Source organism: Taudactylus pleione, unplaced genomic scaffold, assembly GCF_031769625.1.
Source record: "Taudactylus pleione unplaced genomic scaffold, aTauple2 ptg000419l, whole genome shotgun sequence".
NCBI classification, from domain to species: Eukaryota; Metazoa; Chordata; class Amphibia; order Anura; family Myobatrachidae; genus Taudactylus; species Taudactylus pleione.
The window spans coordinates 851,244-878,046 of record NW_028284821.1 but is presented as its reverse complement, the minus strand read 5'-3'; positions in this window follow the sequence as shown (position 1 = coordinate 878,046).

Sequence of the window (26,803 nt, the reverse complement as noted above, 5' to 3'; positions counted from 1 at the left end):
TCTTTAAATGAGACAGAATCACAGCTCCTCTCTAAGGGCTTAAATTTTGACCCCAGTACAAAATCCAACCTCTTTAACCTATTTTCAGAGCTTAATCGCTCTGTAAGGTCATTATGTAGACAACGGTATTTCTTCTCCAAAACTGAAAAAGATAGGCTGGTAGAGTGTGATAATCCAATAATTTTAGATGTGGATGACTTGGAATGTCTTAGAACTAGTGGACAAGAAAACAAAATTTACAATATTCAAGGTCCATCAACGTATTTAGATGGAAACAAATTCAAGAGAAAATCAAACTTTTTTCCTTTCAACCACAAGATTTCAAGTATACAAATGTTCTATAAAAATACATTGAAAGAGTTTCAGGCGTTATGTAACTCCAATTCCAATAAAGATCTAGGCAAAATAAATTTGTCACATGGAGAAAGAATGGCCCTTAGGAGACTTCAGGATGACGACTCCATTCTAATCAAACCTGCCGATAAGGGTGGTGGAGTTGTCATCCTGAATAAACAAGATTATATTAGGGAAGCATTAAACCAACTCCAGGATGTGTCCTTCTATCAAACCCTGGGTTGTGACCCAACACTGTCATTTCAGAAGGAGCTGAAGATACTATTAGAAAGGGCGTGGGATAGCAAGGATGAATTTCACTTTTTATTTGTTTGTCACCCTATCACACCAGTGTTTTATTATTTGTTAAAACTACACAGGTTTTTAGTTTCACCACCAGGGTGTCCTATTATTTCCGGTATTGACTCACCAACTTCTAATATGTCTTTTTTTTGTTGATCACTTGTTGCAGGGTCACGTTGTTGCTCAGAGGTCACATATTCGGGATACTACCGATTTATTAGAGAAATTGAAAACTATCACATGGCGTCATAATTATGGGTTTTTCACCCTTGACGTCCAGGCACTTTACACCAATATTCCCCATTAGGCAGGGATCTCTGCGGTCAGAAAAATACTGGCTAATGATATTAATACATGGGACAACATGATTTTTTGCTAAACTGTATCCGATTTTAAAACGTAATAATTTTATTGACTCCACCCACTATTTACAAATTCACAGAACAACCATGGGCACCAGATTCGCTCCAATCTTCATCCAATATTTACATGGGTGTATTTGAGGACCTATATACATTAACGTTCAAGTTTGGGGTCACTTAGAAATTTCCTTATTTTCGAAAGAAAAGCACTGTTTTTTTCAATGAAGAAAAAATTTATCAGAAATACACTCTATACATTGTTAATTTGGTAAATGACTATACTAGCTGCAAACGTCTGGTTTTTAAAGGCATATCTACATAGCTGTATAGAGGCCCATTTCCAGCAACCATCACTCCAGTGTTCTATTGGTACATTGTGTTTGCTAAGCGTGTTAGAAGACTAATGGATGATTAGAAAACCCTTGAAAATCCTTGTGCAATTATGTTAGCACAGCTGAAAATGGGTTTGCTCGTTAGAGAAGCTATAAAACTGGCCTTCCTTTGAGCTAGTTGAATATCTGGAGCATCACATTTGTGGGTTTGATTATACTCTCCAAATGGCCAGAAAAGGAGAACTTTCATATGAAACTGGACAGTCTATTCTAGTTCTCAGAAATGAAGGCTATTCCATGCGAGAAATTGCCAAGAAACTGAACATTTCCTACAATGGTATATACTACTCCCTTTAGAGAACAGCACAAACAGCCTCTAACCCAAGTAGAAAGAGAAGTGGGAGGCCCTGGTGCACAACTGTGCAACACAAGTACATTAGAGTCTCTAGTTTGAAAAATAAATGCCTCACAAGTCCTCAACTGGCAGCTTCATTAAATGGTACCCGCAGAATGCCAGCATCAACGTCTATAGTGAAGAGGCAACTCCGGTATGCTGGCCTTCTAGGCAGAGTGGCAAAGAAAAAGCCATATCTGAGACTGGCCAATAAAAGTAAAAGATTAATATGGGCAAATGAACACAGACATTGGACAGAGGAAGATTGGAAAAAAGTGTTATGGACAGACAAATTGAAGTTTGAGGTGTTTGGATTACACATGAGAACATTTGTGAGATGCAGAACAAGTGAAAAGATGCTGGAAGAGTGCCTGATGCCATCTGGTGGAGGTAATATGATGGTCAGGGGCTGCTGTGGTGCTGGTAAAGTGGGATATTTGTACAAGGTAAAAGGGATTTTGAATAAGGAAGGCTATCACTCCATTTAGGAATGCCATGCAATGCCCTGTGGACAGCACTTGATTGGAGCCAATTTAATCCTCCAACAGGACAATGACCCAAAGCACACCTCCAAATTATGCAAGAACTATTTAGGGAAGAAGCAGGCAGCTGGTACTCTGTCTGTAATGGAGTGGCCAGCGCAGTCCCCAATGAGCTGTTGTGGGAGCAGCTTGACCGTATGGTATGCAAGAAGTGCCCATCAAGCCAATCCAACTTGCAGGAGGTGTTTCAGGAAGCGTGGGGGGAAATTTCTTCAGATTACCTCAACAATTTAACAGCTAGAATGCCAAAGATCTGCAATGCTGTAATTGCTGCAAAAGGAGCATTCTTTGACAAAAGCAAAGTTTGAAGGACAAAATTATTATTATTTCAAATAAAAATCATTATTTCTAACCTTGCCAATGTCTTGACTATATGTTCTATTCATTTTGCAACTCATTTGATAAATAAAAGTACATTTTCATGTAAAACATGAAATTGTCTGGGTGACCCCAAACTTTTGAATGGTAGTGTATATGGGATGGACCAGCCGGAGCAAGTCTGGTGTTCTATGGCCGATATATAGATTTATTCTTTATTTGGGATTGGGATTTGGATTTAGCTGCTCACTTCACTAATTTTTTGTACACTAACACCAGGAACCTAAAATTCACTTCACATTTTAGTCACATTTCCATTACATTTTTGGACTTCACATTATCAGTTGTTGATGATAAAATCATCTCGACTCTACTCAAAAAATGTAGACTGCAGCTCTTATCTGCACTAAACCAGTGGCCACCATCACCTTTGGGTTCAAAATATCCCAAGAAGTCAAATGAGTAGGATCAGGCGCAATTGCACCAGAGATGTCGATTTTAACTTACATGCTAATAATTTGAAGGGTAATTTTCTGGATAGAGGTTATCCTCTAGGATTTATAGAAAATGCAAAAACCATGCCGAAACAACTCATAAATCTAAACTTGTACAGAACACTGTTCCGTATACTAATAGTGGTACGGTTAAACCTGACGAGATATCAGACTCCCATTGGGAGAAGAAAGGAACAATAACTGAATCAACAAATAAATCTAGGGAAGTAAAAATACAACAAAAAAACACACTTCTTTATTGTTTGTTACTCAATTCAACGAATCCAGACGGATCAGCTCTATTATTAATAAAGACTACAAAATTTTACATTGTGATCCAGTACTTTCTAACATTATTGCACCTAAACCTAGTATAGTCTTCAAAATGAATAGGAACTTGAAAGTTTCTTAGCTTCAAGTGCTTTCAATAGCAACATAAATACACTTGGGAGAACTGTTACTTGGATACATATGAAACCAAAAGGATGTTACACTTATAATCATACAAGATATCTAACCTGTAAATAGACCACTCCCTCAATTATTGATCCATTATCATGATATGAGCTAGTAAAAATAATATAATGGAGATTAAACAGAAAATATTAATAATAGTAATATCTAATATATAATAATATTTTAGAAATAAACTAAATTTGCTAGTTCATAAACATCCTTTCCTCTCCTTTATATATAAAATCATAATTTGTAATTATAGATGGCACTAGAGCATATTATGTTTATGCAGTGTGGTATCTAACTACCAATCTATTCTGAATTCGATATATAATTATAGTTTTACCATTCATCAATTTGATATATATGACTGTCATGTTTTTTTGTAGTGACATTAGATTTTCAATATTTGGATATTATAACTGAGTATTTATGTGATTTATTTGATTATTATAATTATTATTATATGTTGTAAGTAATTGGTCGAATATGTATATGAGTCTTTTATATTGTATATTAATCATTTTGGCAAATTGATATTAAAAACCGAAACGCTTTGCTGCTCTCTTACAAAGTTTTGATGGAGTCTCTCCCTTCACTGCTGACTACCTGCTACCATCCCACAGAAAGCCATTTATCGTCATCCTTACTAGTAAAAGCTTCCCGCTATCAGGTTCTACTGAGATAGAGGCTGGTGCATTACTGGAGTGACTACACGTGCCACCTGACCTCCGCTCTTTCTCCACGCTGCTGGGCACACAGACAGGAGCCCCTTGTCATCACTCTAATATCCAGCAACTCCGTCAGACTCACTGGGATGGAGACCGGCGCCGATTACGGGGTGGTCGTGAATTGCTGCAATACTGCTAGATACCAGCTGCTGAATTGCTGTCAACCCGTGCTGAGCCGTCTGCACTTGCAGTGTCCTGATACATCCAGGTACTGAGTTATTCTACCTGCAGGTACATTACTGGTTAAAGTTAACCTGTGCCAACATTGCTATACTTCAAACCTTGAAGTGTAATACATGGGACCAGTATTTATTAATTAGTGAAGGTGTCTAAACCGGATTGTGTGACTTCACTTTATCCTACTTTCAGTTGGGAGGTGATTCATTGTTTGAGATCTTTCTACAATATAGCCCAATTTTACCATTGTGACGGGCATAAACCTATAATTTTGATACTCAATAATTCACAGGGAGAGTTGCCATCAGATACAGATATTTACATCTGTCTACTAAAGAATCATCAGAGGTTCAATATACCAGTATTATCAGACTTTGTGTGGTCTTTCTAATACCACAGCTTGGAACTGTTTCTAATCATTAGATTTTATGTTTCAATGTGCATTTGACTACTGAGATATATTTTTATTAAAATCTGATCAACTTCATGTTTTTAAGTTAAATTAATGTGATATTCACCATGTTTTATTTTTAGTTATGCTTATGAGGTACTAGAAGAGTTATTTATAACCATTTTCTCCAACTTATATGTTGTATATGCTCATGCCATATCTATAACGTTTTTTCCTATCTAAGGTGCAATAAATTATTCTTTGTTTAGTAAAATTTTTTCATGTGTTGTTGCTATATGTTCCAACATAAATATTAGAGCGCAGAATATCTATTTTCTGTTTCTACTAGTGAGGTTGGCAATCACCTCTTTCTTGTACTGCTGCACTGATATTTGATCTCCCGGCTCAATTAGCGCTAGGTATATATTGGTGTGCACTTAATACCATGCACCACTGTGCTGGGAATAAAAATTGATGTGTATCTCTTTTGAAGGATGAAAAACATTGAGTCTCTGTTATTTATAGCAAAACCACAGACCATCTGTGGCAAATCATCCGTAAGTTGTCTTAATCAGCTGCCTTCTCGTTTACCAATTGAAGATGTTCACTGTTAGCACTGAAAGCTTATATTTCAATGCTGTCTGAGGGCAATGGGAAACAATTTTCAGATTCCAGTTCACTATGCAGCACCTAAAATGCATGAAAAGTGGTTGATCCATTCAGGAGGCCCGTTTACCAATTTGAATAGCCTCAATAGAATGGATCTAGTATTGCTCTCCCAGCTACCAACAATGCAGGTTTGTGAGCTGTATTAAAGTAACAGTGGGGGTTGGGTGGGGCACCATTGAAGAGGTACATGAGCAAAGTCATTGCTAATTAGCTGGTATTATAAAAATTTTTACAACCACTTGAAGTAGTGGCGTAAACCAAGCTAAAACAAAAGGTATTCTTTATTTCCCAGTTTGCAACAACAAAATTTGTTAGAAGGTGCATTTAGTTGCCATTTAAAAGGAGATTTACGTAAGTAACTATATACTGGAATAGAAGGAAGATCTGAAAGAAAAAATGTAGCTAAAGTGGAAACTGAATAAAAAACTAACTTTAAAATGTAAAACCTATTTACAGACAGAGCTTAAGAAACAAATGTAAAAACCATGACTCAACCTTCCTCTCAATTAAACAGTTTGTAACTATTCTATTAACAAGAGCTATAGCTACCTCATACATATATACATACATACATACTTTCGTACACTGGTGAGAGCTTACAAATTTATGACTGTAAACTGACAAGGAAAAAGAAATCATTTAAATTAATGAGGAAAAACATTAGCTTTGTGCGTTTTAAATGTCTGTAAATAATAACACTATACTGAAAGTTTTTATCACATAAAACAAATGGCAAAATATAAGTAGATTCTTTTTCATAAAAGTTTCAAGAATATAAAATATAAAGATACATTCTATATCTGTAAGAAACTGGTCATACAATCTAATAGGAGTTTCTACACTTCAGATTATCAATCACAGTACACTAATCAGGAAATCAGCATTTATTCCTAATAAGTATGTTATTTTAATTATCTGTAATATCATTCCCAGAAAAGTATAAGCTATAAATGCATTTTACCTGTGTATACTGTATTTCAATAACAATTTGTTATAAAATCATATCCAAATATAAATACATATTTTATTTATTAACTGAAATTAAACAATTGCTGTAGTTCCTTTTATTGTGTAGTTTATGTAGTATTGCATTCATAACAAAGGGAACTGTGATGGGTACCCAAAATATGCCTACACCTACTAATCTTCAACTCTTCCAACATTACATAGCTTATAAACAATGAGTAAAATGTTGAATTTAAACAAAAGGCAATTTAAACGATCATTACAAATGCTGATTTAAAAAAAATAAGGCATTATTACACATTTTGGTACAGATTTTTATTCAGACTAATAGGTAATACAGTGGGAACTTGACCCATCATTGAGTGATTGAGACTGAATGTAAAGTGGTGATTTGCAATAATGATTTACCATTTCAAAGAGTAATTAAATAAAATGTTAATTAGGTATATTAAAGGTTTGTTCTGACAACACATCAATAACATTAACTTTTTCAAATAACAATATGCAGTTAGAACTGGTCAACAACTATTATTATGACTAATAACTTTAATGTGATATATATATAGCGGGTAAATAAGTATTGAACACATCAACATTTTTCTCAGTAAATGTATTTGTAATGTTGTAATGGGGCTATTGTAATTACATTTTTGCCAAGTGTCAGCAACAACCCATGCAATCCACACATGCAAAAAAAATCAAACTACAGATGTCCATAAATTAAGTTATGTGTAATAAAGTGAAATGACACAGGGTAAAAGTATTGAACACATGAAGAAAGGGAGGTGCAAAAAAGCATGGAAAGCCAAGACACCAGCTGAAATATATCAGTTATTAGAAAGCAATCCTGCCCCTTGTCAGTGCACATATAAAATGGTTCACTCCCAACTGATGGCCTATAAAAAGGTGTCTCATTACCAAGGTGTCACACAAAAAACATCTCATGATGGGTAAAAGCAAAGATCCCTCTCAAGACCTTCGTAACCATTTTGTTGCAAAACATACTGATGGCATTGGTTATAGAAGGATTTCTAAACTTCTGAGTGTTTCAGTGAGCACTGTTGGGGCCATAATCTGGGAGTGGAAAGAAAACAATTTCACCATAATTCGGCCATGACCAGGTGCTCCTCGCAAGATTTCTGACAGAGGAGTGAAAAAAGCTATCAGAAGAGTTGTCCAAGAGCCAAGGACCACTTTTGGAGAGCTTCAGAAAGACCTTAAAATAACAGGCACAGTTGTTTCAAAGAAAACACAAAGTTATGCACTCAACTGCCATGGCCTGTATGCACACTCACCACGCAAGACTCTATTGCTGAAAAAAAAGCATGTTGAAGCTCGTTTGAAGTTTGCTGCACAACATTTGGACAAGCCTGTGAAATACTGGGAGAATATAGTCTGGTCAGATGAGACCAAAATGTAACTCTTTGGATGCAATAATACCATGTTTGAAAGAGAAATGGCACTGCGCATCACCCCAAAAACACCATACCAACAGTGAAGTTTGGAGGTGGGAACATCATGTGTGGGGGTGTTTTTTAACATACAGTACTGGCATACTTTATGTGACTGAAGGTATGGATGAATGGAAAAATGTACCGAGACATTCTTGATAAAAATCTGATGCCATCTACCAGGATGCAGAAGCTGAAACATTTCAGCAAGACAATGATCCCAAACACAAAGCCAAGGCCACTCTCAATTGGTTTCAGAAAAAGAAAATAAAGCTGCTAGAATGGCCCAGCCAATCACCTGACTTAAATCCATTTAAAAATCTATGGAAAGAACTAAAGATCAGAGTTCATAGAAGAGGCCCACGGAACCTTCAAGATATGACTGAAGCATCTATATTTCTAATAAGGAAAATAACTAAGACATAAATTGTCAGGATTAATACATTTTCTTTCAATAGTTCTAAAATAGGTTAAAAGTGTAACAAATATTAATTTATTATTAGAAATATCATAGCAAAGTTAGGAGTTCACACATTTATGATCTGCCACAAGGAATAGAAAATTAGAAAATCATCTATTTTGAATACAAGTGGGCACAAAATGTCTTACAAATGATTTGCTGAATTTGTTTGGGAAAGGGTGAATTTGCAACTAAGAGCCTGATTCAGACTTGGGAATAGAGAGAGATATCTCTCTCAACTGTGAACCTGAACAAACCATATTGCAATACAAGGGGTGTAAATACATACATTTTTTTACATGTAGGGTAAATACTGTCTACTTTTGCATGTAGCCCACAAATACTGCACAGCTTTATTATTACTCTACAATTTAGATGTCAGTTTGGAAACACTCCTCCCAAATCTAAATCTCTGCACATTTTAAATCTGCCCCACTTGCAGTGCAGCATGGTTTCACCAAGATAATCAGTTGAGAGAGATATCTCTCTCTATTCCCAAGTCTGAATCAGACCCTATGTGCAGAGCTTAATGTCAACAAACAAATGTCAGAATATACGAGGGTGGTTCATTAAATAAGGTAACAAGAGCTGTCATTGCGGAAATCTATACAACTGGTATATATACAGTACGTATAATCAATAGTATGGCCTTGGTACAGATTATTTTTCCACATAGTCCCCATACTTGTCTATACATTTGTTCCAATGGTACACCAAGGCATCTATCCCGACATAGAAGAAATCAGTGTCAAGCCCCTGAAGCCAGGACATGACAACTTGCTGAACTTCACCGTCCGTTGCAAATTGCTTTCTGCCCAGGTGCTTCTTCAATGGTCCAAAGAGATGGAAATCACTCTGTCCCAGATCAGGGCCATAGGGTGGATGGTCCAGTGCCTCCCAATGGAAGCACCATTACAGATCACTGCTCATCCTGAACGTCACTTCTGCCGTTATCAAAGCCAGTGCACCAAACCCAAACCTGTTTCCGTGACATGACATTATCACTGTACACCTCTACAAGTTGGCGATGAATTTCAGCTGCTGATTTGCTCTTTAGATGCAGAAATCTGATCACACTACGCACCTCAGTGTCTGACCATGTGTCCACCAGCCCCGTCATCTTGCAACTGATCTTGGGACAGTATGACTGATATGAGGCGCAGTCTAAGGAAGTCATGAGGGAAAGCAGTGGTCTACCTGCTCTGGCCTGGTGGGAAATTAGCATGAAATAGAGAATATTAAACGAGTGAGAGGTCTTGTTACCTTACTTATTGAACCACCCTTATATGTTGTGCTAGAATTAGAGAATGTCTCAACTAAGAGAGCCAATGTATATTTAGAAATCAGGTATGAGTCAGGAGGAGAATTAATCTCAGCATATATTCAACATACAAGTTACCGGATACTCTCCTGTCACTAATTATATGTATTAACAGATCGATACAATGAAATAAAAAGAAAAACTTATTGATGTGGTAGTGTGAAAGACTTAAATATGTGAGGAAGGGGTTAACTAACCACTGAGGTGTCAGGTCATGACTCTGCTCCTTTCTCACAGGCGGGAGACTTCTGGCCTATTTAGGGCCTGGCTTTCAGTATGTACATAGCTAGTGTGAAGGAAGAATATCTATCGCCTCTTTCATCTAACTGCAAGAGCTGAACAGTTGTCCCCTTCTTATATTACTGTATATCATGAACTGCTGCTCCTGTATATAAAGTCTGATTTGCTGTGGATACCAAAGAAATCTGCTGTGTTTTCCACCTGAACTAAATACTCCATAACATGCTTAAGAGCAACATTCTACAATGGTATATGCACAGTAAGCAATACAATCTAGCTGAGTAAAGTCCTATATTATGCAGTTTGTACACATAAAATAGCATACAGTATCCAATAAAGCCTAATCACTTAGGTAACAATAGATATCCTTACAGATATAAGTACCAATGTTATCTTTACACTTGTAGAAATACCTTTAGCTTACAAATGTCTGGCTTTTAAGACCTACTTCCACATTCCTATCTATTTGAGTTATTCCCTGCACAATGCTATCACTCATGGACATCCATACATATGTGCAATAATTTTGTTATTGTTATTATTTTCTATTTCTTTCCTTTTGCTCAGTTCTAGCATGACAGAACATGTGAAGGTGAATTAAAAGCCCAAATGTAAGTGAGTGTGCACAAATCATAATTAAACATGACAGTTACTTGCTGTGCAAGATAGAAGAATATTTCAGTTCCAGGCAGGGGACACAAGGCAGACAGCAACTGACGAAGTGCGGAACAATCAACGTACAAGACAAGAGAATCCAAAGGCAGGACATAAACTAGCCGGAATCTGGGCCAAGGTAGAACAAAGCTGCAAATTACAAGCAGGAAAAACAGTAATCTGATGGGGACAGTCAGGCTTTGCAAAAATAAAGTGTCCTTGATTATAGGACCAGGAGACTGATTCAGCATGGATCTCATTTGCAACCGTGTACGCAGATCGGCTGATGGTGCGTACTGCACATGCGTATGCACTGCAGTGTGCATGACCAGAATTGCATCATGCACACAGATAGGAAGCCATCAGTGAGTGAAAGACGGGACGTCAGTGTTTGGGGGGGTGACGGAGGAGTGGTCGAAGAAACGCAGGCGTGCCTGTCCATTTGAACTACGTTGCGAAATCTTAGGGTGAGAAACCAGTAGTGGGCGTCTCTATGCTGGCTGAGTGGTTGCAAACATTAGCATATTTTTGCAGCAGAACTGCGTGTGATTACGCAGCTGCAATCTCAATAGCGATCCGTGATGAATTAGGCACCAGATTTGTAAATCTAGACCACAAACTTAGTTTATTAGGTATATGTAATAACAGATTCTAATTTCCTGGAACCGACATGATTTTGACAATATAGTCGCCTTATTTTAAAGCAGCAATTTGTTTTAAGGCAAAACTATTCTGGTGGATATATTACTGAAATCATGCCGGTTTCAGCAAATTGTAATTTTTTAAATGCACATCACCGACTGAGTTTGTGGTCTAGTTTGTTATTTAGGTCCCTAGGCAGATGCAAGAAAATAAGACAACTGAAAAAGCATCAACCTCTCCCTCATTCCTTCCCCACCCAATAGTATAGCTTATAAAGTGAATATCACACACTCACACACACGGGAAGCAGTCGGGAAGCCGATGGACGGAAACCCGACCGCCGGCTTCCCGGCTGTCTAATCCCGGCCAGGGATAAATGACAGGTGTTGAAATCCTGACGCCTGTCATTTTACCTATGCCGGGAGCTTGACACCTGGCTTACCGAGCCACGGGGGTGGGGAGAGTTAAGTTTAGGGTTCCCAGGGGGGACAGGGTTAGGCACCCCCCCGGGAGGTTAGGTTTAGGCTAGGGGAAGGGGGGTTAGAGTTGGGCACCCCTGGGGGAGGTTAGGGCTAGGCACCCCCCTGGGGGACTTAGGTTTGGGCAGCGGGGAAGGGAGGATTAGGTTTAGGCACTTAGAGGGGGGATTAGGGTTAGGCGCTTGGGGGAGGTTAGGGTTAGGGGATAGAAATAGGTTAAAGAATACTTACTTTTGACGATCAGGATTTCCTCTTGTGCCGGGATGCCGCTGTCATGGGAATAGAACCGCTGGCCATGCGGCCGGCGGTAAATCGTATGTATTCCACACACACTTATACATATATATAAAGCAGGTAAACTTTGTAATGCATTTTATAATTACAGAGTAAAGAAAACTTTATTATGTGTTATTTCTCAGAGAAACTGTTTTATATACACCTTTGCAAGTGATTAATTGTATAGGTAATGTATAGTTATTAAATGGTAATTAGCATATTTGCCTCACTATTAGACCCTCATTGCTATCAAAGCAGAAATAACACTCTTTTTTTACAGCAGGCACCTCTGCTAGCACTGTGGATTATGGGCCTAATTATGCATGTGCAGAACGGATCTGCGAGCCCGCGCATAAACTGGCAGGAGACTGTGAGTAATTGACAATCTGCTCCAGCTTGGGGGTGGGGAGGGTGCGGCGATGGCCTCCGTTTCCTGAAACGGAGGCATGTCACTGCCATCGTGGGGGAGGGAAGAGGCCAGGATCTCCGTTGGCTGATGGAGATTTCCTGGCCTCTTCCTCGCAGCTGTGACAGCCGGCTGCATGGCCCCATGGGTCACCTTAGCCAGCTGTTGGACAACACAGCTCGGATAGGTAATGCATAACCACATCAGCACAGACGGAATAGCTAAGCTGCTTAGCAATCCCGTCTGAAGCTGAATCAGAGCCTCTATTTTAACTTTATTTATAGTTCTACTGACTCTATAAATGTTTAACAAGATACTGTAGCAAATACCTAACCATTTGAGAAATGTCTCTCATTTCCCTAAGCCTACCTTTAAGAAAAGGGAACATGTCCATTTGCATCAAGTTTATGTATATTCTATCTAATAGCCACTGATGAGGTCAAACGACCAGAATTGATTTATCTTCCTCCAATTCGATAATTTCATAAATCCCCTCAAAGAGAGAATATTGCCTATGAAATATATATTTACTGAAACAATATTTTTGTTGGCAGTCATTTAATATAAAATAATTCTTGAATTATTAAAATAGTGACATTATTCTTAAAGCTTGGAACCCTTTTTCCCCAATAATTACACTAACCTATTTATTTCCTTAAGTACTTTATATATTTAAGTGTCTGGTACATTTCTTAAAACCTACATATTTTCCTTATGTGTGAACATTATCTACAAAACTGTCCAACTGTTCTTAATATAATACTAGTTTATGTATTCTATGTTGTTAGTGATTTAATGTTCTAAGATAGTTACCTGGAATGTTAGATATGCTGATAGACAGGTCTGCTGGTATTAATACTTGAAGTGCTACAGAAGTGCTTGAATTGTAATTGATAGATAGTTGGATGTTTTGAATTTAATTAAATGTTACTCCCTCCCCTCCCATTTTCATAATTGCTTTTTAAATGGAATGTTTTCTCTGACTCTTCATGGCAACTAATAAATAAATGTTTGCCATGGGCTTTACCCAGTGGTACCCAAGCTCTGATCTCAAGACACCCTAACCGTCCAGATTGTAAGAATATCAAATGGTTGAGCATAGGTGGTTAAATCAAATTGACTGAGTTACTAATTAAGTCACTTGTGCTCAAGCATGGATATCCCTCTTACCTGGCCTTAAAGCATGGGATGTGACCGCAGCCAGCTGTGCTTCAGCTGACATGGTTGCATCTCATGTGTCCTTGCTGTCCTGTTGTGTCCCCTTATCTGTAATGAAGGAAATCTAGACTGCACATGTCCTCCTCCTGATCCGGCCCCCTGGGAGTGATGTTGCGGTCTGTGACAACACTCTCAAACTTGCGCCCCAGAATGCCATGCGAATGGCACTCTGGGGAGCATGCGCCTAAACCAAAAGTGCATGCAGGGGAATAAATGTCAACATTCTACAGATAGCGGGGGGTTAGTGTTAGGCTGCAGGACGTGAAGATGAGGGTTAGGCACTTTGAAGAGGGCTAGGGTTAGGCACTAGGAGGGTTAGCATTACTCACCATCACAGATCAGATGACCATTGGAACACTGGATCTGCTGTTCCAGAAGACAATAATACATCGCCAGAGCCGCTACCATTTCAGCATGTTGACATTCTCATGTTGACATGATGAATGTCCACAAAACTAACCCAACCTCACAAAACATAATTTGTGCAGCTTTGTGCATTAATTTTTATTGGCGACTGATTACACTGGTTAACAAAAATTTTCTTACTTTTTGTTACAAGAGTGAATATAAGTGAATCTAATAGTATTTTCTGTGCTGAATTCAAACTTAATTTTAGAATGTCACTAGTACAGTATAATTAAACAATGGAATTTTACGAAGAAAAAAAAAACTCCCTAAACTCTCTATAAATAGGTTATATATCGTAATGTATATTCTTAAAGAGGGCATACTGTAACTTTAAAACTATGGGTGATAGAAAGATTCTAAGACCATTTTTGAAATTAGCGTAGAAGATACATATATCATACCACCGGAGTTACCCTGTGACAAAATCTTTGTTTACTAGTGTTATTATAAAATACAGGTGAGTCTAATAGGTGTCAATAATTTTTCCTCAACTTATCACTATTATTACAAGTCTATTATACAATCATAGCACATAACATAATGTTTATATAAACCAATAGAAAAAAAAATCTGCATTTATGTCTGCAGAGATACCACATCTTTCATCTCCATTACTTAAATGAGGCCAAGGTAATTCAGTCACATAATCGATGTTAAAATAATAGTACAGATACACATTTTGTCATAGACAGAAAAAAATTTATTTATTCATTAGTAGTAATTTGTTCGCTTGCTTTAAAGCTTAATTTCTATATATTTTTTTATCAACAACAAAAAGAACATTTTAATAAAACATTTTTTATTTATTTACAGAAAATATATTTGGCATATAATTTCTTGCACGACACCATTCTAGAAAGAATGTTTAATAAAAACAATTTTAAAAAAATAACATTACTTTTTCAAAGCTCCAACAACAAACATTGATATGTTTAGAATGGAAATAAGAGTACTTTTAAACCAAGTTAAAACATTTACCGCTTGGATTTAAAAAAATAAATTAGAATTACATTTAGGGATAAAAACAAATAAATAAATGCTAATAATGCTAATGCTAATAGTGTAGTGTTTTAGTGTTAGTTATATAATAAAATAGCATAATTTACATGAAAATAAAGTTATAAAGAGTATCCTCAATGAACTTCTGAAAAAAAGCAAAAGGGGCCCAAATGACCACTCAATTGTAATTTGCAATACCATTATTTTGTTGCATATACAGTTAGGTCCATATGTATTTGGACACTGGGCCAGATTCAGAGACGGATGCAATGGCGATTTTTACACAGATCGAGCGATTGTTTGCTATTGTACATGCATATAACCCGCACTGCGCATGTGCTGCGATTCTGCATGCACAGATAACCCATTTGCAAAGTGAGTGACAGGTAGTCAGCATTTGGGGGAAGTAACAGGGGGGTGGTCAGAAAAACACAGGTGTGCCTTACCGTTTAAATGCTGTTACATTGGCATACATAAATATCCATTGCGATTACATACACAGCATGAGAGCCCTCTGCATGTCAGGAGAGCCGCAGAGTTTGCAACTGGTCAGACCTGCCAGAAGGGCAAGATGGCTGCTTGATATGCGTCGATGTTACCGATATTTACGCAAGTAAGCAATATTGTACATATATGAGAAGGCAACGGTGGGTGTCCCTATTCTCTGGTAAGCTTTGAAACTATCATATTTTTGCAGCTGTGTTCTGTGCAAATCGGATTAGCATCCATCTCTGAATCAGGCCCACTGACACAATGTTAATAATTTTGGTTTTGTACACCACTACAATGTATTTGATATGAAATAATGGTGATGCAAATGAAGTGCAAACTTTCAGCTTTAATTCAAAGAAATGAACAAAATTATTGTATGAAACGTTTAGGAATTGCTATCATATGTATATAGACAAATAAACATAATCAAAAATAAAATGTTAATTTTTAATGCTTTTTCAAGAATCCTTTACAGGCAACAATTGTCTGATCTGGAACCCTATGCTTTGCCACACCTTCAATGCAGCTGCTTTCAGTTGCTGTTTGTTGGTGGGCCTTTGCCTTTAGTTTTGTCCTTAGCAAGTGAAATGCATGTTTGTGGGCCTTTGCCTTTAGTTTTGTCCTCAGCAAGTGAAATGCATGCCCGATCGGGTTGAGATCAGGTGATTGACTCGGCCATTGCAAAATATTCCACTTCTTTGCCTTAAAAAAAACTCCTGGGTTGCTTTCACAGTATGCTTTGGGTCATTGTTTACAGTCAAATCAACTTTGCTGAAAACAAACCACTGTCTGCCCACTATAGCTGAAAGCTCTCAATCACAGATTAAAACAACATAGTTTATTGTTAGATCTTTTGCAAATTGTTCAGAGTGGAAGATCATATTTCAAGGGAAACTTCAAGGGAAAATCGTTAAGAGGTTGGACAGGGATAAAATCGTCTAGTGGATGCCCCCCATAAGCAATACAATCTAGAGTAAAGTCCTATATTATGCAGTTTGTACACATAAAATAGCATACAGTATCCAATAAAGCCTAATCACTTAGGTAACTATAGATATCCTTACAGAAATACGTACCAATGTTATCTTTACACTTGTAGAAATACCTTTAGCTCATAAATGTCTGGCTTTTAAGACCTACTTCCACATTCCTATCTATTTGAGTTATTCCCTGCACAATGCTATCACTCATGGACATCCATACATATGTGCAATAATTTTGTTATTGTTATTAATTTCTACTTCTTTCCTTTTGATCAGTTCTAGCATGACAGAACATGTGAAGGTGAATTAAAAGCCCAAATGTAAGTGAGTGTGCACAAATCATAATTAAACATGACAGTTACTTGCTGTGCAAGATAGAAGAATATTTCAGTTCCAGGCAAGACAAGAGAATCCAAAGGCAGGGGACACAAGGCAGACAGCAACTGATGAAGTGCAGAACAATCAATGTACAAGACAAGAGAATCCAAAGGCAGGACATAAACTAGCTGGAATCTGGGCCAAGGTAGAACAAAGCTGCAAATTACAAGCAGGAAAAACAGTAATCTCATGGGGACAGTCAGGCTTTGCAAAAATAAAGTGTCCTTGATTATAGGACCAGGAGACTGATTCAGCATGGATCTCAATTGCAACCGTGTACGCAGATCGGCTGATGGTGCGTATTGCGCAAGCGTATGCACTGCAGTGTCCATGCGCAGGATAGCATCATGCACGCAGATAGGAAGCCATCAGTGAGTGAAAGACGGGACGTCAGTGTTTGGGGGGGTGACGTAGGAGTGGTCGAAAAAACACAGGCGTGCCTGTCCATTTGAACTACGTTGCATGAATTAGCCACTAAGACAGGTCAGAGCTGTTGTAATTCTGTGTGAGGGACCAATGTTACTCGATGTTACCAATGTGTACACAGGACTGTGAGATCTTATGGTGAGAAAGCAGTAGTGAGCGTCTCTATGCTGGCTGAGTGGTTGCAAACATTAGCATATTAGCATAAATAAATAAATGCTAATGCTAATAGTGTAGTGTTTTAGTGTTAGTTATATAATAAAATAGCATAATTTACATGAAAATAAAGTTATAAAGAGTATCCTTAATGAACTTCTGAAAAAAAGCAAAAGGGGCCCAAATGACCACTCAATTGTAATTTGCAATACCATTATTTTGTTACATATACAGTTAGGTCCATATGTATTTGGACACTGGGCCAGATTCAGAGACGGATGCAATGGCGATTTTTACACAGATCGAGCGATTGTTTGCTATTGCGCATGCATATAACCCGCACTGCGCATAATGCTGCGATTCTGCATGCACAGATAACCCATTTGCAAAGTGAGTGACAGGTAGTCAGCATTTGGGGGAGGTAACAGGGGGGTGGTCAGAAAAACACAGGTGTGCCTTACCGTTTAAATGCTGTTACATTGGCATACATAAATATCCATTGCGATTACATACACAGCATGAGAGCCCTCTGCATGTCAGGAGAGCCGCAGAGTTTGCAACTGGTCAGACCTGCCAGAAGGGCAAGATGGCTGCTTGATATGCGTCGATGTTACCGATATTTACGCAAGTAAGCAATATTGTACATATATGAGAAGGCAACGGTGGGTGTCACTATTCTCTGGTAAGCTTTGAAACTATCATATTTTTGCAGCTGTGTTCTGTGCAAATCGGATTAGCATCCATCTCTGAATCAGGCCCACTGACACAATGTTCATAATTTTGGTTTTATACACCACTACAATGTATTTGATATGAAATAATGGTGATGCAAATGAAGTGCAAACTTTCAGCTTTAATTCAAAGAAATGAACAAAATTATTGTATGAAACGTTTAGGAATTGCTATCATATGTATATAGACAAATAAACATAATCAAAAATAAAATGTTAATTTTTAATGCTTTTTCAAGAATCCTTTACAGGCAACAATTGTCTGGTCTGGAACCCTATGCTTTGCCACACCTTCAATGCAGCTGCTTTCAGTTGCTGTTTGTTGGTGGGCCTTTGCCTTTAGTTTTGTCCTTAGCAAGTGAAATGCATGTTTGTGGGCCTTTGCCTTTAGTTTTGTCCTCAGCAAGTGAAATGCATGCCCGATCGGGTTGAGATCAGGTGATTGACTCGGCCATTGCAAAATATTCCACTTCTTTGCCTTAAAAAAACTCCTGGGTTGCTTTCACAGTATGCTTTGGGTCATTGTTTACAGTCAAATCAACTTTGCTGAATCTGAGCAGTATATCCCCATACATTGCAGAATTCATCTGGCTGCTTCTGTCTTCTGTCATATCATCAATAAACACAAGTGAATGGAAGCCATGCATGCTTATGCCATCACATTGCCTTCACCGTGTTTTACAAATGATGTGGTATGCTTTGAATCATGATCCATTCCAAACCCTCTCTATACTTTTTTCTTCACATCATTCTGATATAGGTTGATCTTCATGTCATCTGCCCAAAGAATGCTGTTCAAGAACTGGGCTGTCTATTTTTGACAAAGTCTAATCTGGCTTTTCTATTCTTGAGGCTTATGAATGGTTTGCACCTTATGGTGAACCCCCTGTGTTTGCTCTTGTGAAGTTGTCTATTTATTGAAGACTTGGATAATAATATGCCTACATTTTGGAGCGTGTTCTTCGCTTGGCTGGATGTTGTGAAGCCTTTTTGTCTTTACCATGTAAAGGATCCTGCGATCATTCACCAATGTGGTCTTCCATGGACATCCAGGCCTTTTTGTGTTAATGAGCTCACCAGTGCATTATATTTTTTGCAGAATGTATCAAACTGTTGATTTAGCCACTCCTAAGGTTCTCACTATCTCTCTGATTTATTTTGTGTTTTTGCAGTCCAAGGATGGTCCTGTGTCACTTGCATTGAGAGCTCCTTTGGCCACATATTGTGGGTTGACAGTAACAGCTTCCAAATGCAAATATACCACTTGAAATCAACTCCAGACCTTTTGTCTGCTTAATTGATAAAGAAATAACAAAGGAATTGCCCACACCTGTTTATGAAACAGCTTTTGAGTCAATTGTCTAGTTACTATTAGTCACTTAAAAAAAGGTGGCTACATATTAAACAGCTGTATTTCCTAAAGCTCTTCCTCTAATTTGGATTTGAATACCCTCAAAATCATATTCATTATATAACTATCTTGAATATGTTTTGGTAAAAAGCTAAAATAACAAAAATTGTATTAGTGTTCAAATATACTGTATATGGACCTAACTGTATGTTACTAACTTCTACATTTAATATATTGTTAAAGTACTTGTACTGTAAGGTGGTATGTTTGTAGAGAAGTAGCTCTTGTGCTTGTTAATCGAATATAGTTCCAAAAGTGATGGCGAGTCCTGTGGTGCAGTGTTCCCTGCAAATCCCTAGGACCAACAACAGAATATCAGGGCACAAGAGGTCACCCTTTTATCAGAAACATAAACAAGGGTGGGGCTTTCCGTACCTGAAAAATTATATAAATAGGGCCGCCCAAGCACAATTGCATAATGATCTCTGTGTAAAGGAAATAAAGCAGCAGACAGGAGCTGTTTCACTCTATGAACAGTATTTAGTCTATATACAACTAGTGTAAATAGAATGTTGGAAACAGACCATGTACCTGAATGATACATTGATAGGAAAGTAATGCAATGCTATGCAAAGAACAAAATTGAATGTCACTACCAGTGAAAGAACAAGATTTGTTTTGAGTGACTAGAAAAAGACTAAGAAATAAGAGATATTCACATGACAATGACAATGTAGGGGAATATGAGACCTATGGAAAGTAAATGTTAAATTGAGTCTTCATAAAATATTTATATTCCTGTGATCTGTGTGTATAGAGTGATTGCAATACAAGAAACTTAGGCCCTCATTCAGACCCGGACGCAAGTGGCCGTTCGTACGTTCGGCGTACGTACAGACATATGTTAATTCAAGCACTCGCTCGTAATTTCGAACACATCTAAACATCCTCCCCAAACTCTACCAACCCCTCCTCTAACTAACGAGCGTGCCAAATAGCGAGCGTACATCCCCAATGTGGCTTGCAGGGAACGCACGCACAACTACAAACCGGAAGTGGGCCTGTCAGATTCCGATTACCTGCTACTTTATTCTGCCTACCTCCCTCAATCGTATCATGCCAATCAATATATCAATTATCTTAATTGCTTTTTTTTTTTTTTTGGCAATGCAATAAACTTTACTCTTGTCCGTGTTTGTGTTTACCCGCAGAATACGTACGGCTTAAACATTCGCTGTTATTTGTCAAAATACATGTTTGAGACAATTAAACATTTGTTTTATTTGTTTTTAACCACGCATATTTTACTGGGTTCATTTCTTTATTTAAATTTGCTTACGCATGTCACTGCATCAAGCCTATCATAACTCGCAAAAGATTTGTGGCCCTGTCGAACACATGACTCATACACTAACCAAGAGAATTGGTCCTGTTAATTACCCAAATACATTAGCCAATCAAATTTATTTTCGGGTCTTTATTAAAATAGATTTTTTAAAAATACACCATTGCCATCATGAGAGCCTCGGCATTCACCAGGCGCGAGCTGATGGTGTTAACCGAGGTCATGGACAGGCGGATCACCAGCCAGCCTCCCCCCTTCACCAATAGGGAAAAGCGTTCCGCATATGCGGAGGTACGTGGCCGCCTGCGTTCCTTCGGCTCACGCCGCTAGATCGGCCAGCTGGAGCGCAGGTGGTCCGACCTGCAACGGCGGACGCCCAGCTTGCTGGCATGCTTTCGCATGCAGATCTCGGAAAGTAAGTTTTTGTGACTGTGGTTTTCATGTTTTTCTTTGTGGCCATATGTGCATGGCCATGTTTTCATGTTTGTCCTATTTATTCTTTGTACTCATATCTGCATGGGCATGTTTTCATGTATGTCCTATTTATTCTTTGTACTCATATCTGCATGGCCATGTTTTCATGTATGTCCTATTTATTCTTTGTACTCATATCTGCATGGCCATGTTTTCATGTATGTCCTATTTATTCTTTGTACTCATATCTGCATGGCCATGTTTTCATGTATGTCCTATTTATTCTTTGTACTCATATCTGCATGGCCATGTTTTCATGTATGTCCTATTTATTCTTTGTACTCATATCTGCATGGCCATGTTTTCATGTATGTCCTATTTATTCTTTGTACTCATATCTGCATGGTCATGTTTTCATGTATGTCCTATTTATTCTTTGTACTCATATCTGCATGGCCATGTTTACATATTTGTGTTGTCAAAAATTAGCGTTTAACTAGGTCAGGGTTGAAAATAACCACAATTTGTTTCCCATCTTTTAGGGGCAGAGCGAAGACTACGGCGTCATCGCCGTCAAAGACGGCGCTCTCGGCCCCTCTCCCCAACCCCCAGCCAAACCTCCACACCCCAAAATTCCATTATTTCCCCCTCCTCCCCAGCCTGCACAGACCCTGTGGAAGATGTGTCGGGGCTCCTTCCCCTCCATCCCAATTCCCCCTCCCCTCCAACCACCCCTCTCGTAACTACCCCCTCCCCTGAATCCCAAATCACCCCTCCAACCTCGTTGGGGAATGTTGGCACCTCCGAGGACGAGGGAGTTGCTTCTGTCCCGGGCGTGATTTTGAACGGTATGTTTGTTTTTTTTTCTTCTTTTTTTATAAAAGTGTTTGTATGTAATCCTGAGTCTGTGCCTTTTTTGGGGGGGTTTGTCAGAATTTGGTGTAGATTTCTGTTTGTCTTTACCTTTTACTGCTGATTTCCCCATACACATATCACACCTGTCAGAATCTGATGTTTTTTGTTGCAATTTTTGGGGTGTCCATTTTTGGGGCCTTGGTTTTTTTGGGGTAAATCTGCTTTTGGTCACAATATTGTCATTTTTGGATAGCTTTGTTTGGCTTGTTTTTTAATGTGGTTTCATTAATTATGTATTAAGCCCCACACTTTTCTAACCCACAGAGGAACAGAGGCATTTGGCGGACTTAGCCGAATGCGTAGAAAGGATGCGGGGCTACGTCATCGGGCTGCTGGTGGTCCTTGACCATATGTCTGTCATCCTGCGTCCCTAATTTATTTTTGTTATTAAAAAATAGTTGTATTCATTAAAATTTTAAACTTAACGTTCTGTCTCATTCCTTGTCTCCAAATCTTAGATTGTTTACACTGACATAAGTAGACTCTTCCAGCAAGTATTTGCAATTAATGTCACTAAGATTGTGTGTTGTATTTTTTAGGAAAACAGGCACATGAAACACCTAACAGTAACAATCTGCTTGTCCTTTTTTTGTGTTTGACAATTTATATATTACTACATTTTACATGTTCCAATTTGGGGGGAAACCTGCTTAGGCCGAGATTACAAAGCCTACTGATTGTACAGGATTCCTTTTGGTGTTGGTTTTGACCCAGAAAGCATCTTTAAATTTAGATCAAATTGCGTCATTACAGGATTAACCCTTAATAAATTTTAACGTGGGTGAACCTGGTTACACTTGCTTGTAATGGGCAATAAACTGACCAAAATTACACTCTCAAAACATTTATTCACAACATAACTAAAATAACAAAGTGTTGACTCACAAACAATACACACAGTGAAAACCAAAAATACAACCCATAAAACACCATATGAAAAAAGAAATGAAAAATCAAGAACTGGTTGACGAAGGAGCATGCCAACATGATTCCACAAATGTGGCGTTGCAATATGGGTTCCAGAATATATATCCAATGTGTCCCCATGAAGGTTTTCTTTGGGTAGCAGGAAGTAGTCATCGTTTGAGTCCCAAAGATTATGAAATCAAACAGAAGATGGGAAACAAAAATCAAATTAATTAGATGTTCTCTAAAAATCCTTACCACATTGTGTCTAAACACTTTTGTGTTGCCAATAATTACCTAAAATATCTGGCCACCACATCATCGTGTATGGCCCCCCCACATACTGACCTCCGACCAACCTCGGGGGGGCCATCCTCAGGCAAGGCAACCTCTGGCTGCATTGGGACACCACTCCTTATGGCGATGTTGTGAAATATCCCACACAGGACCTCAATTTTCGAAACCATATCCGGCAAATACATGAGCTCGCCACCAGAGCGGTGGAGGCATCTGAATCGGCCTTTTAAAAGGCCGATACAGCGCTCCACCACTTGCCTGGTGGCTGTAAGTGCGGCATTAAAATTACTTTGTGGCCCTGGTGTGGGAGCCAAATAAGGAGTGAGCAGCCAGGGCGTGCAAGGGTAGCCACTGTCTCCTGTGAAAAAGAAGTGACAACATCAGGATCACTGTGTATCAAGCTTAACATTGTTATGTACTAAAGGTCTCCACTTACCCAGAAGCCACGCATCACCAGCTTGTAGGTTGTTTAATTTGTGCCATATCCCTGATTGCCGGATGACGAATGAGTCATGTGCACTTCCGGGTAATTTTGCATTCAGGGACAGGATCTGGAGGGAGGCATCACATACCACCATTACATTCAGGGAGTGATAGTGTTTCCGGTTGCGAAATATGGGCTCCAGCCGTGCTGGGGGCTGAAGTGGTATGTGAGTACCATCCACAACCCCTATGATGTGTGGGAAGCCAGCTATTTGGTAAAAATTGGCCTTGGCCACACTAAGGGCACCCATATCCAAAGGCATTTGAATAAAATGATGGAGGTGCTTGAAAAGGGCCTCCATCACTGCCCTCAGGATCCGGGAAAAGGAGATTCCCGCCACTATTCCCACCGTTGTTTGAAACGATCCTGAGGCACAGAAATGTAACACCACCATAAATTGCGTAAGTGGTGGTATTGCTGTAGGACTGCCAATTTGCCGCTCAAGATCACTCTCTATTAATGAGAGAGTGTCTATGATGATTTTGGGCGGAAGACGGTAGCGTCTTAACACCTCATCATCGGGCATTCCAAAAAGGGTGACACGTGTTCGATATATCTTGGGCCTTGCACACCTACGATGCCTACGCCTGGGACGAAATTGAGGTTGGTCGGCTTCCAGGAGCATGGCCACAACAATCCGACCAAGATCAACCTAAAATGGCAAGATTTGATTGTAAGGCTTTTTTGGGCAAAAATATTTGAAAAATTACTTAGCTTGATGATACAATCCAATGATGCTTACATGCCGGGGTATTGTCATGATTGTCCAAACCTATAAATAATAACAAATAAACAATGCAACAATTTAGGGTGGGCATTTAGGAATCTAAATTGGGTGCAAGACAAAACAGAAAAGGGGAGAAACACACATTTGGGCAAAGAGCAAAACGACAGTGCGCAGACTACCTCAATTTGGGCCCAAATGTATTAAACAAATGCTAAAGGGAAAACACAACCAATTTCACGGATCAAAAGAAACAGATAAAAATGCGCTAATTAGTTCGCAAATACAAGTCAAAAAAGAAACAGATAAAAATGCGCTAATTAGTTCGCAAATACAAGTCAAAAAAGAAACAGATAAAAATGCGCTAATTAGTTCGCAGATACAAGTAAAAAAAGAAACAGATAAAAATGCGCTAATTAGTTCGCAAATACAAGTCAAAAAAGAAACAGATAAAATGCGCTAATTAGTTTGCAAATACAAGTTAAAAAAGAAACAGATAAAAATGCGCTAATTAGTACGCAAATACAAATCAAAAAAGAAACATAAAAATGCGCTAATTAGTTCGCAAATACAAGTCAAAAAAGAAACAGATAAAAATGCGCTAATTAGTTCGCAAATACAAGTCAAAAAAGAAACAGATAAAAATGCGCTAATTAGTTCGCAAATACAAGTAAAAAAATACGCAGATAAAAAAGCACGAATTAGTTCATACATTTCGGACTCACAAAACCAAAGGTTAAAAGTGTAAGGTCAAACAAAGTTGCGTTAAAAAAAACATGAACATTTAATAAACAAGTGAAAAAATAAACTTACTAATAGAGGATATATAAGTCACCGGATAAAAAGGTCGTTGGGGCAGAGCCAAAAGAAACCTAACAAAGGAGATTTTTGAATAAATTAACGAGCCAAAATTCACAAAAAGAAGGAGACACAAAGTGAACAAAAGTAAGACGGCCAATAACTTACCAAAAAAAAACACGACAAAGAAAACAACCACACCAAAAAAAGTGAACGGAAAAACAAAAAACATAAAGACAAACCAAAAACAACTCCAAACAACGCCAAATCCAAATCCCGCCAACAATCCACTCCGACCAACGTAACCTCCAACAACCAACAACCGCCACCTCGACTCGAGACGCCCCAAGCCATAAATAGTGTTTATTTTCACGCACAAATTAAGGAGGGATCATAGGAACGCACAATCAATGATGCGGCCGAAAAATAAGGACGCATGTATAAATACGTCACGAGCCAAGAAAAACTTTCTGGTGTATTTCTTGTTTGGAGATAAGAAATGGCTACAGACCAGGGAAACAATGGCCAAGAGTCTGCCGGTAAGTATTTCATGCATTTCCAAACAATGATTATTTTGAAACATAATATAGTGCAAGTTTGCAAGCTTAAATTTCTCAACATTTAAACAAATAGGTGAGGAGGATGACATGGAAGAGGCTGCTGGGCCCAGTATTTTGGCCAAAGCAGGGAAAAAGAAAAGGCAGCCACAATTCACAAGAAAGGAGATGGAGGTTTTGGTTCAGAAGTGTGTGGACATCCTTACCACAGACAGACAGGAATATGAGTGCAAGCCAGAAGTGGAGAATGTGGGAGGAGGTAGCCAGTGCTGTCAATAGGGTGGGTGATTATGTCCGTCTAGCCCGGGATGTCAAACGGCGGTAAGTAAAAACTTGACCCCCCTAAAACCAAAACCCAAAAAAAACCCCAGAATAATGGTTCCTTTTTCACCCACAGATGGGGCGACTTCAAATATCGCCTGAAGCAAAAACTGGCAGACAGGGCTAGGCATACAAGGGGGACAGGTGGGGGTCCCACCCCTGTGTCATTGGAGTTGAATGATTTAGAAGAGCTGGCACAGGGGTGTGTGCAGGCTGTGGAGGTGTTTGGCGTGTCCAACATGGATACGGACATGCCAGACTTTGCGGCTCCTCATGTTGTCCCAGGTAAATATTGTGATGTCACCAACTCTGAAATGTTATTGTGCCAATATGTATGTAAAATGTGACTCTTTTCTCATTTTTCCAACAGAGACACAGGCGGATGAGTCTGCTCCAGAGGGGAGCCTTGGCCGCAGAATTTCTGCTGGCTCTGCAGGGGAGGAACCAGTACATCCGGCTGAGGACCCTGCAGAAGCCAGTCCAGGGCAATCCCCCTCGCAGGCAGT